Source organism: Pseudophryne corroboree, chromosome 2, assembly GCF_028390025.1.
Source record: "Pseudophryne corroboree isolate aPseCor3 chromosome 2, aPseCor3.hap2, whole genome shotgun sequence".
Lineage (NCBI taxonomy): Eukaryota > Metazoa > Chordata > Amphibia > Anura > Myobatrachidae > Pseudophryne > Pseudophryne corroboree.
The window spans coordinates 708,645,741-708,662,994 of NC_086445.1; the positions used below are offsets into that span (position 1 = coordinate 708,645,741).

The 17,254-nt window shown below is 44.2% G+C and overlaps 1 long non-coding RNA gene across 1 annotated transcript in view; it reads right to left on the bottom strand.

The window, feature by feature from the left end:
• Positions 1 to 5,737: 5,737 nt before the first annotated feature.
• Positions 5,738 to 17,254, bottom strand: part of LOC135051122 (uncharacterized) — a 37,930-nt gene continuing 26,413 nt past the window's right edge. Inside the window, exon 3 of the long non-coding RNA XR_010242050.1 lies at positions 5,738 to 6,278. This is a non-coding gene — a long non-coding RNA (uncharacterized LOC135051122). The remainder of the gene's footprint in view (positions 6,279 to 17,254) is intronic.

Consider the following 17,254-nt stretch of genomic DNA (forward strand, 5'->3'; position numbering starts at 1 on the left):
ATGTGTAAAAATGGGGACTCTGTCTGCAGTAATGTGTAAAAAGGGGACTCTGTCTGCCACAATGTGTAAAAAAGGGGACTGTCTGCCGTAATGTGTAATAAGGGGGACGCTGTCTGCCGCAATGTGTAAAAAGGGGACTCTGTCTGCCGCAATGTGTACAAATGGGGACTCTGTCTGCCGCAATGTGTACAAATGGGGACGCTGTCTGCCGTAATGTGTATAAAGGGGACTCTGTCTGCCGTAATGTGTAATAAGGGGACTTTGTCTGCCGTAATGTGTACAAAGGGGACGCTGTCTGCCGTAATGTGTAAAAAGGTGGACTGTCTGCCGTAATGTGTAAAAAGGGGGCTTTGCCTGGTGTAGTGGCGCTACTTTGCGGCGTAATTTGAATAATGGAGACTACTGTGCACCGTAATATGAATTGGTTTTATTTTGTGGCCACACCCCTTCCCCATGAAGCCATGCCCCTGTATTTTTGTCACGCGCCTACGACGCGCACTGCCCCTATTTTACATGAGGGGGGTGGGGGCGCCGCTGGTCTTGTTCTGTACAAAATGTGTTTGAAACCACTCGGCTGCACAGGCGTTCACACTCTTGCAAAGCGAAAATACACTCCCCCATGGGCGGCGACTATGTGTTTGCACGGCTGCTAAAAGTAGCTAGCGAGCAATCCAACACGGAATGACCCCCCTAATGCAGCCCTCCCTGACATGCTCCTCTATCAGGTTTATATATGTGTGTGTAAATCTGACTCTGATACTGGCCAGTGCCTCCCCAGCCATTTACCTCACCGCACGTCACTGGTCCACGCCCCCCCCGGGGTCCCCCATATTTTTTAAACCAGCACCGGGACCCACTAGCCAGGGAGGTGATGCCGCAACCGAGGGACACTTTTATATTGGTCCCTGCGGCCAAAGCATCACTCCCCCAACTAGTCACCCCTGGCCATGGTTCCCTGGGGGAGTGGGGACCCTTAAAATAAAGGGGTCCCCCCCTCCAGGCCAGGGATAAAGGGCCAAGGGCCAGGGATATAGCCCAAGGCTGTCCCCACATCCCTGGGTGGTGGATGGAGAGCTGATAGCCTTTAAAAGTGTAAAAATTAGAATATTGTCTTTTTGCTGTGGAACTACAAGTCCCAGCAAGCCTCCCATGCATAATTTTACTTGGAGAACCACAAGTACCAGCTTGCGGGGAATTAACGTGCCCACTGGTACCTGTAGTTCTACAATAAAATAAAAAATAAATAAACACACAGATACTGTGACAGTAAAACTTTAATAAAACATAATTGCACACTCACATACATACATACATACATACATACACTTACACATACTTACCTACATCCAATGTAGCCATTCATGTCCACTTGTCCCATAGTATCCACGATCGCTGTAAATAAAAATACAATACTCACCTACCCCTTGTGTCTAGTCCTCTTCTTTCCAGTAGGCATCCATGGGAGAAATAAGCGCAAAAACCCAAACCCTCAAACTAAAGGGGATCCATGTTTACACATGGATCCCCTTTACGCGACTGCTGGGACCCCCCATGACTCCTGTCACTTCAGGAGCTGCCAGCCAATCAGGGAGCGCCACGTCATAGTGCTCTCCTGATGGCTGGCGGGTCCCGGCCTGTCAGTCATGCAGAGGTCATAGTGTATATTGGAGGAGCGCACTCTCCATTATACTCTATGGTGGGAATCCTGCGGTCTGCAGCAGATCGCAGAGTTAATTGAGGTCAATCTTGTGGGTGACCTCAATTAACCCTGCAGTCTACCTGCAGTTTACAGCACATCTATGAAACATTGCCACACAGCAATGGCAGAAAAGAAAACTGGTGCAAGATGAAATTGTCTCTTGGCCTTCTCACCTACAGTACCCTTAGGTTGGATATTAAAGAGGACATGCACAGTTTAACAAACCAAGCACTTCAGCAACATAAACTTCCACTTTTGTGGCTGAAGTGCTTGGTTTGTTTGGGCCCCCACAAAACAAGCTACCAATGGGCTTAAGGCAGCTAACAGTATTGTCAATCCTCACTACAGTTCGAAGAGGTAATTTTCCTCATCCAATTCCTCAGCCCCATCAGTGTGTATATCATCCTCACACAATATTAATTACTCTCTGCTGAATTCACCATTAATGAGGTCTCTGTACTTTGATGCAATTACCAGTAAAGGTCTCCTTCGTGGAATTTCCAGTTCATTTTAATAAACATCATCTTTTCCACATTTTGAGGAAGTAGGCTCCTACACTAATCGCTGACAGGGTTCCCGAATCTGCTGAAAATTGTTTTTGAGTACACACTGGAGGGTGGGCAGCTCAAGTAATGCAGAGCGAGTTTGTACAAAGGTCTCCAATTTGCCTTTTTCCCCTTCCAGTACTCAAAACAACTCTGTGACATGCCTATTTGTATGCTGACATTTAAATAATCCTTAACTATTCATTGGATGTTGACCGTATCAGATGGAGTTAAAATAGAAGTGTCACTTATTTTGGTAAATTTTTTTAGACTGAATCAAATGTCAAAATGTTGGGTTGACTCCACTGTATCATCACTGGGTATATTGCGAAAGCTGACTTTTTTCCTGGCAGCAGCAGTCGCTAGAGAAACTGAGGGAGGAGACATTGTGTCATGTACCACTTGAGTTAATAATTTGCTCACCAGGAGCTTTTGCGTCTCTTAAGATCTGGGTCAGTTTGAAAGAAAGACACAACTTACGACTTTAACCTAGGATCAAACACGGTCGCCAAAATGTAGTGATCCAGTTTCAAGATATAGACAACCCCTGGATCCTGGCAAAGTGAATAAAGGGCTTGATCTACAATTGTGACATACTTAGCAGAATCGCTTCATTACATCTCCCCTTTCAATGTCTCGAGCTGCTTTTCCAAAAGTCTAATTAGGGGAATCACCTAACTCAAGCTGGCAGTGTCTGAACTCACTTCACAGGTGACTACTTTTATTGGTTCAGCACCTTGCACAACACAGAATGTATTCTCCACTGTGCTGCAGTAAAGTACCTTTCCCCTCCTCTCCCAGCGTCATGTAGTTTTGGATGGCTTTTTGCTGTTCCTCCATCTGCTGAAGCATGTAAAGGGTGGAGTTCCACCTTGTTACCAACTCTTGATTCAGTTAGTTGCAAGGCAGATTGAAATGTTCTTGCAGATACTACAGTCTTCTGCATGTAGCTGCTGAATGACGAAAATGTCACAAAATTTATCGGCCCTGCATGCCTCTGTGATTTCTTAAATAAATCTGCTGGTGTGAGTAAAACAGGGGACATTTTGAAATTCATCCAGCTGTAATGCTTTCACACTTTGCGGCATTATCACAAATCCTGAGGAGAGTCCAACTGGATAAGACATTTTGCTATAACATCCTTTAGTTTTTCTAAGAGGTGGTCAGTTGTGTGCATCTTAGTGAAGCTGATGATACACAGAGAAGCCTACCTATGAATGAGCTAGCATTGGCCCTCATTCCGAGTTGTTCGCTCGCTAGCTGCTTTTAGCAGCATTGCAAACGCTAGGCTGCTGCCCTCTGGGAGTGTATCTTAGCTTAGCACAATAGCGAATGAAATGTTAGCATAACTGCTACTAAATAATTCCTTGCAGTTTCTGAGTAGCTCCAGACCTACTCCTAGATTGTGATCACCTCAGTCCATTTAGTTCCTGCTTTGACGTCACAAACACGCCCTGCGTTCGGCCAGCCGCTCCCCCGTTTCTCCAGCCACTCCTGCGTTTTTACCTGGCACGCCTGCATTTTTTATCACACTCCCTGAAAACGGCCAGTTTCTGCCCAGAAACACCCACTTCCTGTCAATCACACTACGATCACTCGAACGATGAAAAAACGTTGTTCGAGCTTGTGTAAATCTACAAAGATTTGTGTTAAATTACTTAGCGCATGCGCATTTTCCACCTAATCGCTGCGTTGCGAAAAACGTCAATGAGCGAACAACTCGGAATGACCACCATTGTTTGCTAGATGCTGATGCTGTCCCTGCTGCTAAAGGTGAATTACCCACCCAGTGGGCTGTCACAGTCATGTAATCTTTATTTTACCCAGTTCTGCTTGTCCACATTATCTTTTGCTATGTGGACAGTGGGTATAATGGCATTTTGTAGGCCAAAAATTAGGTTTATTTTAATGTCCTGGTACAGTCGCTGAATTGCTTGTCTAGTAAAATGGAACTGTGGTAGAATTTGGTACCGGGGACACAGGGCCTCAATTAACCGTCTAAAACCTGCTACATTAATGGTGGATATTGGCCACAGCTCTAATACTAGCATAGTCATTATAGCATAAATTATCTGCTGTGCAACTGGGTGACAGCTGTTATACTTGTTTACTCTTGTTAAGAATTTGCTTAACAGTCAGTTGTTTGAAATAACTACAGTAGTAGACTGTAGTTGTCTTCTTGGTCCCCTTCTGGAATGAAGATCAAGCCCCAGAAGTAGCATCAGCAGCAGGCCTAACGCTTAAGGATTCTTCTGAGGAATCCATGATAGGGGAGTAATCACCTAGCCTTATCAATTTGGATGCAGACTACTTCTGACCATTAGTGAAGATATTGATGATGAAGGTGTTTGAGGTGGAGATTGCAGGTGCTGGGATCTTGCTAAAGGAAGGGAGCTAGCTGATGCTTGTTGTTATTTTTTTGCATAAGTTTCAGATTTTCCCAAAAATGTTCCATGAACTCGATGCAAATGATGTAACAGAGAGAAGGTTCCTAGATAGGTAACCTCTACTTACTGAAGCTTTACAGATGCTTCATTTGGCTAGACAAGTGTTGCAGGATTTGGCTAAAAATAATTCCACACATAAATGGTGGATTGTTTGGTCTTAAGCCCAGGCATTACAATGGCTTTCTTATTCTAATCACTGACAAAGACTGCTTCCACTGGTGCTTGACTTACACAAACAACATCATCATCCTCAACAGTCTCATTAGCAGTGGCATCAGGTACACAAATTTCCCCCTTATCCTCTTGCACTTCCACAATGTCATCCTCAATTTCTATGTCACCAGCTATAATTCTGCTGCTCATCCCCACATTTGCAGAAGGTGCAGAAATGGTGGAAATAGACTTTTCTATGAGTATAGTATCAGAAATGTCAGGCTCACACATAGCGCTCATGGACATACGTAGACTCTCATCAGGGCTCATGATGTTTCTGAACACACAGTTTCTTGTACTGCCTTAGTGTTTTTATTAGAACTGATTTTTTTGCTTTTCATTTTTTTTACACCTCTTCTAGACTCTGAATGAGAAGTGCATGCATCGTCATGAGAGGCATGCAGATCCCTCTCTGACAGATGCAGAATCACCACTCATAAATAAAGGCCAGTGAATTAACCTTTCCTTGCCACTGCTTGTGATGAATGGCATGTGCGAATTTTATGTTTTTTTTCTGCACTAACCTTTCCATTTATTAGAGGTGTTTTTTTTTCTTTACAAATGTAAGATATATCTGTTTCATTTTCAGATGACCTGACTTAAGCTCTCTATGCCCTTGAGCATTGGCTTTAGTATATGATGTTGAAGAACTTGTATTGTCATGACTGGTGGCAGCAGCTGCAGTGCTAGTATTTGGTTGCTGCTTCTGCTCTTTTCTTGACTGATCATTGTGATCCATTATGAACACACTCAGGTTGTACAAAAATAACTACAGTTTAATAGTATTATTTATTTACTTGAACTTTAAAAAAAAACACAATTTGCTGGGGAGTCACAGTACTTATACTGTATATTATGTGAACACAGTAAAGTACAGCCTGCAGAGTCACAGTGTTTACTGTATATGATATGGAAAGACAGTGGGGGCACCTACCCCACACATCAGTTGTACAAAAACATTTTTATAATATTTATTTTAACTTTTTTTTGCAAATAACTCACACTGTAAAAGAAAGGGGGAACACAGTCAATTAAAGTTGCAAGAAAGGTTTTTGTCCTCACCGTGCGCTCCTATTATTACCACTCCAGCAGCTGGTTAATTAAAAAAGGCAAACACCTATTCCTTTATACATACAATTTTCAACAACATATAAAAAACCGGCGCTGTACGGTACAATCAAGTACACTATCTTATACCTGGCAAAACTGTTAGCTTTTAAATAGACCAACTTCAATAGGTCCAGAACCAGGAACACAGGACAGCAGTGAGGAGAAAGTTGGGTGCTCTTTCCATCAGACAGTCATCCGGGTCAGCTGACTGCAGCAGGCGGACATACAGACGTATCCCATTCTCTTCATCTGCGGGAGTCCGGTCTGAAATTGAAAGTGACTATTTTATTGTTGTGTGAACTTTTAGAAAGTCCTGTTGTGGATGAAATTTTTATCACGTGGCTCTACTTTTACCATATAGAGAAATTCAAATTGTCATACCATACTTACTCCCAAGTGGAGTGGGTTCCACAGGTAAAGGTATCTCTATGACACACCAATTTACCAATCTGTAAATGTCTAGATCTGGGGCCTGAATAACAGCAACAATGGTATTTATATAGAATACAAATCTCATGAGAATCAGATGCTGGCTGACAACATTTTGCCTCATTTTTAAGTCCACGGTTGGCAGGGAGATACAGATTCCCTTGGATTGCATAAGTTTGAGTGGGTTTGGTTCTCAGAGAACCAGCCCTGCTCATCTCTCTCTCTCTCTGGAGGTTATATATAACCTCCTATATAACCTCCTATAGCACGGCAGCAGCATTCAGAGACTGTTAGTAGATAAAATATATTTCACATCAAAGTGTCCTTTGTCAAGGTGAACAACAGTGCTACAATCACAGAACATACCTTATATGCAGTAGAATCCCGCCAGTGAGACATATTTTAAATGTTTCTATGGCACTTATTTAGTTTATATATCAGCCTTTTGGTACACATGCTAGTGGGGGACACCTCTTTTATTAATTGTTAATTCTTTTTTAACAATAGAGGCTGTCTTAACATTCTACTTGAGGTATAAAATTTTGCTTTTTTTACATATTAATATTTTGTGACTCTAATTGCTCTAGTTCCCCTTATGTCAGGGTTTTTTTTATTCCATCTTGGTTACATTACTCGCGGGTTACCTCTTATACCCTGTTGTCTAGATTTGTATTATAGCACACCCTTGTAAGTAGGGGTTGTACGGCATTCTAGTTTGAGCAGTATGGTGGTTGGATCCTGTCATTTTCAAGAGAGATCACACTGATGTTTGTTTTTTGTGTAGCGCTGCAGTCTGTCCCGGCAGTGTCTGGGTAACCATGGCTACCCGACGCCAGTACGGCTATGTCATACACAGGTAGCCGTAAGTGAAGCTGAGACCTGCACGGCCGGACAAGCGCGTCTCACTGGCGGGATTCTACTGCATATTAGGCATGTTCTGTGTTTGTAGCACTGTTGTTCCCCTTGACAAAGGGGCTAGAACGGCGCGAAATGTTGGAGACTTTGATGCAAAATATATTTGATCCACTAACAGTCTCTGAGTGCCGCTACAGGAGGTTGTCTACAAAATTTAAACAGACGGCACCGGAGCACTTTGTAACTTGAGGAAGGAGTGCCAGTCCACAAACAGTATATATATATATATATATATATACTTTAGAGGATGTCTGCACACACAATTCCTAGCAACTTGTTGGGGTGTCACCAAATCTTCATGTTTAGAGAAAAGCAATCCTCTGGCATGAATATTTATAACAGTTCAAGATAGAGATGAGCGGGTTCGGTTTCTCTGAATCCGAACCCGCCAGAACTTCATGTTTTTTTTCACGGGTCCGAGCGACTCGGATCTTCCCGCCTTGCTCGGTTAACCCGAGCGCGCCCGAACGTCATCATGACGCTGTCGGATTCTCGCGAGGCTCGGATTCTATCGCGAGACTCGGATTCTATATAAGGAGCCGCGCGTCGCCGCCATTTTCACACGTGCATTGAGATTGATAGGGAGAGGACGTGGCTGGCGTCCTCTCCATTTAGATTATAAGAGACTGAGAGAGATTTACTGGAGCTGACTAGGAGGAGTACTGTTACTGTAGAAGTGTAGAGACTGAGTGGAGAGAGTTTACTAGTGAGGACAGTGCAGTTTACTTTATAATCCGTTCTCTGCCTGAAAAAAGCGATACACAGCACACAGTGACTCAGTCACATACCATATCTGTGTGCACTGCTCAGGCTCAGGCCAGTGTGCTGCATCATCTATTATCTATATATAATATTATATATATCTGTCTGACTGCTCAGCTCACACAGCTTATAATTGTGGGGGAGACTGGGGAGCACTACTGCAGTGCCAGTTATAGGTTATAGCAGGAGCCAGGAGTACATAATATATTATATAGTGAGTGACCACCAGACACACAGTGCAGTTTATTTAATATATCCGTTCTCTGCCTGAAAAAAGCGATACACACAGTGACTCAGTCAGTCACATACCATATCTGTGTGCACTGCTCAGGCTCAGGCCAGTGTGCTGCATCATCTATTATCTATATATAATATTATATATATCTGTCTGACTGCTCAGCTCACACAGCTTATAATTGTGGGGGAGACTGGGGAGCACTACTGCAGTGCCAGTTATAGGTTATAGCAGGAGCCAGGAGTACATAATATATTATATAGTGAGTGACCACCAGACACACAGTGCAGTTTATTTAATATATCCGTTCTCTGCCTGAAAAAAGCGATACACACAGTGACTCAGTCAGTCACATACCATATCTGTGTGCACTGCTCAGGCTCAGGCCAGTGTGCTGCATCATCTATTATCTATATATAATATTATATATATCTGTCTGACTGCTCAGCTCACACAGCTTATAATTGTGGGGGAGACTGGGGAGCACTACTGCAGTGCCAGTTATAGGTTATAGCAGGAGCCAGGAGTACATAATATATTATATAGTGAGTGACCACCAGACACACAGTGCAGTTTATTTAATATATCCGTTCTCTGCCTGAAAAAAGCGATACACACAGTGACTCAGTCAGTCACATACCATATCTGTGTGCACTGCTCAGGCTCAGGCCAGTGTGCTGCATCATCTATTATCTATATATAATATTATATATATCTGTCTGACTGCTCAGCTCACACAGCTTATAATTGTGGGGGAGACTGGGGAGCACTACTGCAGTGCCAGTTATAGGTTATAGCAGGAGCCAGGAGTACATAATATATTATATAGTGAGTGACCACCAGACACACAGTGCAGTTTATTTAATATATCCGTTCTCTGCCTGAAAAAAGCGATACACACAGTGACTCAGTCAGTCACATACCATATCTGTGTGCACTGCTCAGGCTCAGGCCAGTGTGCTGCATCATCTATTATCTATATATAATATTATATATATCTGTCTGACTGCTCAGCTCACACAGCTTATAATTGTGGGGGAGACTGGGGAGCACTACTGCAGTGCCAGTTATAGGTTATAGCAGGAGCCAGGAGTACATAATATATTATATAGTGAGTGACCACCAGACACACAGTGCAGTTTATTTAATATATCCGTTCTCTGCCTGAAAAAAGCGATACACACAGTGACTCAGTCAGTCACATACCATATCTGTGTGCACTGCTCAGGCTCAGGCCAGTGTGCTGCATCATCTATATATATTATATATCTGTCTGACTGCTCAGCTCACACAGCTTATAATTGTGGGGGAGACTGGGGAGCACTACTGCAGTGCCAGTTATAGGTTATAGCAGGAGCCAGGAGTACATATTATATTAAAATTAAACAGTGCACACTTTTGCTGCAGGAGTGCCACTGCCAGTGTGACTGACCAGTGACCTGACCACACTGACCACCAGTATAGTTAGTAGTATACTTATATTGTGATTGCCTGAAAAAGTTAAACACTCGTCGTGTGACTTCACTTGTGTGTGTTTTTTTTTTTTATTCTATAAAAATAAAACTCATTCTGCTGACAGACAGTGTCCAGCAGGTCCGTCATTATATAATATATAATATATACCTGTCCGGCTGCAGTAGTGATATATATATATTTTTTATATCATTTATCATCCAGTCGCAGCAGACACAGTACGGTAGTTCCCGGCTGTGGCTACCTCTGTGTCTCTGCACTCGGCAGGCAGTCCGTCCATAATTGTAATACCACCTAACCGTGGATTTTTTTCATTCTTCTTTATACATACATAGTTACATAGACATCTTCTCTTTATCAACCAGTCTATATTAGCTGCAGACACAGTACAGTACGGTAGTTCACGGCTGTGGCTACCTCTGTGTCTGCACTCGGCAGGCAGTCCGTCCATAATTGTATACCACCTAACCGTGGTTTTTTTTCATTCTTCTTTATACATACATAGTTACATAGACATCTTCTCTTTATCAACCAGTCTATATTAGCTGCAGACACAGTACAGTACGGTAGTTCACGGCTGTGGCTACCTCTGTGTCTGCACTCGGCAGGCAGTCCGTCCATAATTGTATACCACCTAACCGTGGATTTTTTTCAGTCTTCTTTATACATACATAGTTACATAGACATCTTCTCTTTATCAACCAGTCTATATTAGCTGCAGACACAGTACAGTACGGTAGTTCACGGCTGTGGCTACCTCTGTGTCTGCAGTCGGCAGGCAGTCCATAATTGTATACTAGTATCCATCTCCATTGTTTACCTGAGGTGCCTTTTAGTTGTGCCTATTAAAATATGGAGAACAAAAATGTTGAGGTTCCAAAATTAGGGAAAGATCAAGATCCACTTCCACCTCGTGCTGAAGCTGCTGCCACTAGTCATGGCCGAGACGATGAAATGCCAGCAACGTCGTCTGCCAAGGCCGATGCCCAATGTCATAGTACAGAGCATGTCAAATCCAAAACACCAAATATCAGAAAAAAAAGGACTCCAAAACCTAAAATAAAATTGTCGGAGGAGAAGCGTAAACTTGCCAATATGCCATTTACCACACGGAGTGGCAAGGAACGGCTGAGGCCCTGGCCTATGTTCATGGCTAGTGGTTCAGCTTCACATGAGGATGGAAGCACTCAGCCTCTCGCTAGAAAAATGAAAAGACTCAAGCTGGCAAAAGCAGCACAGCAAAGAACTGTGCATTCTTCGAAATCCCAAATCCACAAGGAGAGTCCAATTGTGTCGGTTGCGATGCCTGACCTTCCCAACACTGGACGTGAAGAGCATGCGCCTTCCACCATTTGCACGCCCCCTGCAAGTGCTGGAAGGAGCACCCGCAGTCCAGTTCCTGATAGTCAGATTGAAGATGTCAGTGTTGAAGTACACCAGGATGAGGAGGATATGGGTGTTGCTGGCGCTGGGGAGGAAATTGACCAGGAGGATTCTGATGGTGAGGTGGTTTGTTTAAGTCAGGCACCCGGGGAGACACCTGTTGTCCGTGGGAGGAATATGGCCGTTGACATGCCAGGTGAAAATACCAAAAAAATCAGCTCTTCGGTGTGGAGGTATTTCACCAGAAATGCGGACAACAGGTGTCAAGCCGTGTGTTCCCTTTGTCAAGCTGTAATAAGTAGGGGTAAGGACGTTAACCACCTCGGAACATCCTCCCTTATACGTCACCTGCAGCGCATTCATAATAAGTCAGTGACAAGTTCAAAAACTTTGGGTGACAGCGGAAGCAGTCCACTGACCAGTAAATCCCTTCCTCTTGTAACCAAGCTCACGCAAACCACCCCACCAACTCCCTCAGTGTCAATTTCCTCCTTCCCCAGGAATGCCAATAGTCCTGCAGGCCATGTCACTGGCAATTCTGACGAGTCCTCTCCTGCCTGGGATTCCTCCGATGCATCCTTGCGTGTAACGCCTACTGCTGCTGGCGCTGCTGTTGTTGCCGCTGGGAGTCGATGGTCATCCCAGAGGGGAAGTCGTAAGCCCACTTGTACTACTTCCAGTAAGCAATTGACTGTTCAACAGTCCTTTGCGAGGAAGATGAAATATCACAGCAGTCATCCTACTGCAAAGCGGATAACTGAGGCCTTGACAACTATGTTGGTGTTAGACGTGCGTCCGGTATCCGCCGTTAGTTCACAGGGAACTAGACAATTTATTGAGGCAGTGTGCCCCCGTTACCAAATACCATCTAGGTTCCACTTCTCTAGGCAGGCGATACCGAGAATGTACACAGACCTCAGAAAAAGACTCACCAGTGTCCTAAAAAATGCAGTTGTACCCAATGTCCACTTAACCACGGACATGTGGACAAGTGGAGCAGGGCAGGGTCAGGACTATATGACTGTGACAGCCCACTGGGTAGATGTATGGACTCCCGCCGCAAGAACAGCAGCGGCGGCACCAGTAGCAGCATCTCGCAAACGCCAACTCTTTCCTAGGCAGGCTACGCTTTGTATCACCGCTTTCCAGAATACGCACACAGCTGAAAACCTCTTACGGCAACTGAGGAAGATCATCGCGGAATGGCTTACCCCAATTGGACTCTCCTGTGGATTTGTGGCATCGGACAACGCCAGCAATATTGTGTGTGCATTAAATATGGGCAAATTCCAGCACGTCCCATGTTTTGCACATACCTTGAATTTGGTGGTGCAGAATTTTTTTAAAAACGACAGGGGCGTGCAAGAGATGCTGTCGGTGGCCAGAAGAATTGCGGGACACTTTCGGCGTACAGGCACCACGTACAGAAGACTGGAGCACCACCAAAAACTACTGAACCTGCCCTGCCATCATCTGAAGCAAGAAGTGGTAACGAGGTGGAATTCAACCCTCTATATGCTTCAGAGGTTGGAGGAGCAGCAAAAGGCCATTCACGCCTATACAATTGAGCACGATATAGGAGGTGGAATGCACCTGTCTCAAGTGCAGTGGAGAATGATTTCAGCGTTGTGCAAGGTTCTGATGCCCTTTGAACTTGCCACACGTGAAGTCAGTTCAGACACTGCCAGCCTGAGTCAGGTCATTCCCCTCATCAGGCTTTTGCAGAAGAAGCTGGAGGCATTGAAGAAGGAGCTAAAAGGGAGCGATTCCGCTAGGCATGTGGGACTTGTGGATGCAGCCCTTAATTCGCTTAACAAGGATTCACGGGTGGTCAATCTGTTGAAATCAGAGCACTACATTTTGGCCACCGTGCTCGATCCTAGATTTAAAGCCTACCTTGGATCTCTCTTTCCGGCAGACACAAGTCTGCTGGGGTTGAAAGACCTGCTGGTGACAAAATTGTCAAGTCAAGCGGAACGCGACCTGTCAACATCTCCTCCTTCACATTCTCCCGCAACTGGGGGTGCGAGGAAAAGGCTCAGAATTCCGAGCCCACCCGCTGGCGGTGATGCAGGGCAGTCTGGAGCGACTGCTGATGCTGACATCTGGTCCGGACTGAAGGACCTGACAACGATTACGGACATGTCGTCTACTGTCACTGCATATGATTCTCTCAACATTGATAGAATGGTGGAGGATTATATGAGTGACCGCATCCAAGTAGGCACGTCACACAGTCCGTACTTATACTGGCAGGAAAAAGAGGCAATTTGGAGGCCCTTGCACAAACTGGCTTTATTCTACCTAAGTTGCCCTCCCACAAGTGTGTACTCCGAAAGAGTGTTTAGTGCCGCAGCTCACCTTGTCAGCAATCGGCGTACGAGGTTACATCCAGAAAATGTGGAGAAGATGATGTTCATTAAAATGAATTATAATCAATTCCTCCGCGGAGACATTGACCAGCAGCAATTGCCTCCACAAAGTACACAGGGAGCTGAGATGGTGGATTCCAGTGGGGACGAATTGATAATCTGTGAGGAGGGGGATGTACACGGTGATATATCGGAGGGTGAAGATGAGGTGGACATCTTGCCTCTGTAGAGCCAGTTTGTGCAAGGAGAGATTAATTGCTTCTTTTTTGGGGGGGGTCCAAACCAACCCGTCATATCAGTCACAGTCGTGTGGCAGACCCTGTCACTGAAATGATGGGTTGGTTAATGTGTGCATGTCCTGTTTTGTTTATACAACATAAGGGTGGGTGGGAGGGCCCAAGGACAATTCCATCTTGCACCTCTTTTTTCTTTTCTTTTTCTTTGCATCATGTGCTGATTGGGGAGGGTTTTTTGGAAGGGACATCCTGCGTGACACTGCAGTGCCACTCCTAGATGGGCCCGGTGTTTGTGTCGGCCACTAGGGTCGCTAATCTTACTCACACAGTCAGCTACCTCATTGCGCCTCTTTTTTTCTTTGCGTCATGTGCTGTTTGGGGAGGGTTTTTTGGAAGGGCCATCCTGCGTGACACTGCAGTGCCACTCCTAGATGGGCCCGGTGTTTGTGTCGGCCACTAGGGTCGCTAATCTTACTCACACAGCTACCTCATTGCGCCTCTTTTTTTCTTTGCGTCATGTGCTGTTTGGGGAGGGTTTTTTGGAAGGGACATCCTGCGTGACACTGCAGTGCCACTCCTAGATGGGCCCGGTGTTTGTGTCGGCCACTAGGGTCGCTAATCTTACTCACACAGCTACCTCATTGCGCCTCTTTTTTTCTTTGCGTCATGTGCTGTTTGGGGAGGGTTTTTTGGAAGGGCCATCCTGCGTGACACTGCAGTGCCACTCCTAGATGGGCCCGGTGTTTGTGTCGGCCACTAGGGTCGCTAATCTTACTCACACAGCTACCTCATTGCGCCTCTTTTTTTCTTTGCGTCATGTGCTGTTTGGGGAGGGTTTTTTGGAAGGGACATCCTGCGTGACACTGCAGTGCCACTCCTAGATGGGCCCGGTGTTTGTGTCGGCCACTAGGGTCGCTTATCTTACTCACACAGCGACCTCGGTGCAAATTTTAGGACTAAAAATAATATTGTGAGGTGTGAGGTATTCAGAATAGACTGAAAATGAGTGTATATTATGGTTTTTGAGGTTAATAATACTTTGGGATCAAAATTACCCCCAAATTCTATGATTTAAGCTGTTTTTTAGTGTTTTTTGAAAAAAACACCCGAATCCAAAACACACCCGAATCCGACAAAAAAAATTCGGTGAGGTTTTGCCAAAACGCGTTCGAACCCAAAACACGGCCGCGGAACCGAACCCAAAACCAAAACACAAAACCCGAAAAATTTCAGGCGCTCATCTCTAGTTCAAGAGTGCACTCACCAAACCAATATAGCTTCATCAGAGTTTTATTTGTGGCAGATAGGTATAGACATCATTCCGACGTTTCGGTTCCCTTGTGGGACCTTTGTCAAGGTTTAGGTGCTAAGTACAAGCTGCCCCCCTATATACCCCCACCCCCCATAAAACATATAGCGATACCAAATACATGACATGAATCTGGATCCACTATTACCAGGCAAACCTGGACAAACACTTCAAATGCATAGATAAATCTACCAAATATAATTGGTCCATTTCCAGCTCTTACCAGCAACTACAGGAGTCTCTCAGATCTCACCTGTAAAATCATATACACGTGCGTCCCGCTGATGGAACGCACGCAACCGGAAGTAAGCCGAGCGGTGAACCGCATGGTACTTCCTGTAGTGTCATCAACAGAGGGAGGAGGCATCATGCTCTCACCAAAATGCCTTCCCCCTGCAACGTATCACCATAGGACAATAGTCCACATGTGTAAACACCTTACTTATCAAGCAGCACATCCATCAAATAAGTGCATTGGCTAATCCTGATGTAATCACATATAGTTCGATATACTGTAGTAGTGACCAAATACTGGTTCTGAGCTGAAGATGTGACCAAACAAGTAATAAAGAAATGAAAATAAATAAAAAAACAAAAAACAAATAAAATAAATAAAGTGAAAAAATAAATAGAGGCACTAACTGAGAACAATTTTAAAGTACAACCTCAGATATATTATATATGGAATATCAGCGGCCTATTTACGGGTTTCATTATGAACACATCAATGTACAGCTCCACCGATCGCACCACACTCCAAAAGTATATGTTGAAAACACACATATACAAAAAGTCAAAAAAGTCGAAAAAATTAAAAGTAAAAAATCAGAAAAATATGTAAATGTGAATGATACACCCCATTACGGAATCACATACTTATAAAGGTCCGGACATGTCACAGGAAGATGCTCCTTTCGGCCACACTGGGGGAAATTTACTAAGCTCACGATTTTGACCGAGATGCCGTTTTTTCATCAAAGTGTCATCTCGGTAATTTACTAAGCACTAATCACGGCAGTGATGAGGGCATTCGTAATTTTTTGCAAGTTCAGGTAAAAAATTACGAATGAATACACCATCGGTCAAAACGCGGCTGTTTAAGTATGAATCTCGGTCATTTACTAAGAAGTGCAAAGCAAAAAACAAACAAACACTGCCGTGAAAAATTACAACTCGTAAAAAAGTGCTAAAAAAAAACAGACCTACTTTTTTTTTCCGTGATTGGATAGGCATGCAGGGATCCATGAGATCCGTGCATGTATATCAGTGGGAAGGGGTGGGAAAGTTGTTATTTTATTAAAAAAAATTGCGTGGGGTCCCCCCTCCTAAGCATAACCAGCCTCGGGCTCTTTGAGCCGATCCTGGTTGCAGAAATATTTTATTTTATTTGTTTTTTGTTTTTTATTTATTTTCATTTCTTTATTACTTGTTTGGTCACATCTTCAGCTCAGAACCAGTATTTGGTCACTACTATATCGAACTATATGTGATTACATCAGGATTAGCCAATGCACTTATTTGATGGATGTGCTGCTTGATAAGCAAGGTGTTTACACATGTGGACTATTGTCCTATGGTGATACGTTGCAGGGGGAAGGCATTTTGGTGAGAGCATGATGCCTCCTCCCTCTGTTGATGACACTACAGGAAGTACCATGCGGTTCACCGCTCGGCTTACTTCCGGTTGCGTGCGTTCCATCAGCGGGACGCACGTGTATATGATTTTACAGGTGAGATCTGAGAGACTCCTGTAGTTGCTGGTAAGAGCTGGAAATGGAAAAATTATATTTGGTAGATTTATCTATGCATTTGAAGTGTTTGTCCAGGTTTGCCTGGTAATAGTGGATCCAGATTCTAGTGATGAGCACCGAAAATTTTTCGAGTTTTGTGTTTTGGTTTTGGGTTCGGTTCCGCGGCCGTGTTTTGGGTTCGAACGCGTTTTGTCAAAACCTCACCGAATTTTTTTTTGTCGGATTCGGGTGTGTTTTGGATTCGGGTGTTTTTCTTCAAAAAACCCTAAAAAACAGCTTAAATCATAGAATTTGGGGGTCATTTTGATCCCAAAGTATTATTAACCTCAATAACCATAATTTCCACTCATTTTCAGTCTATTCTGAACACCTCAC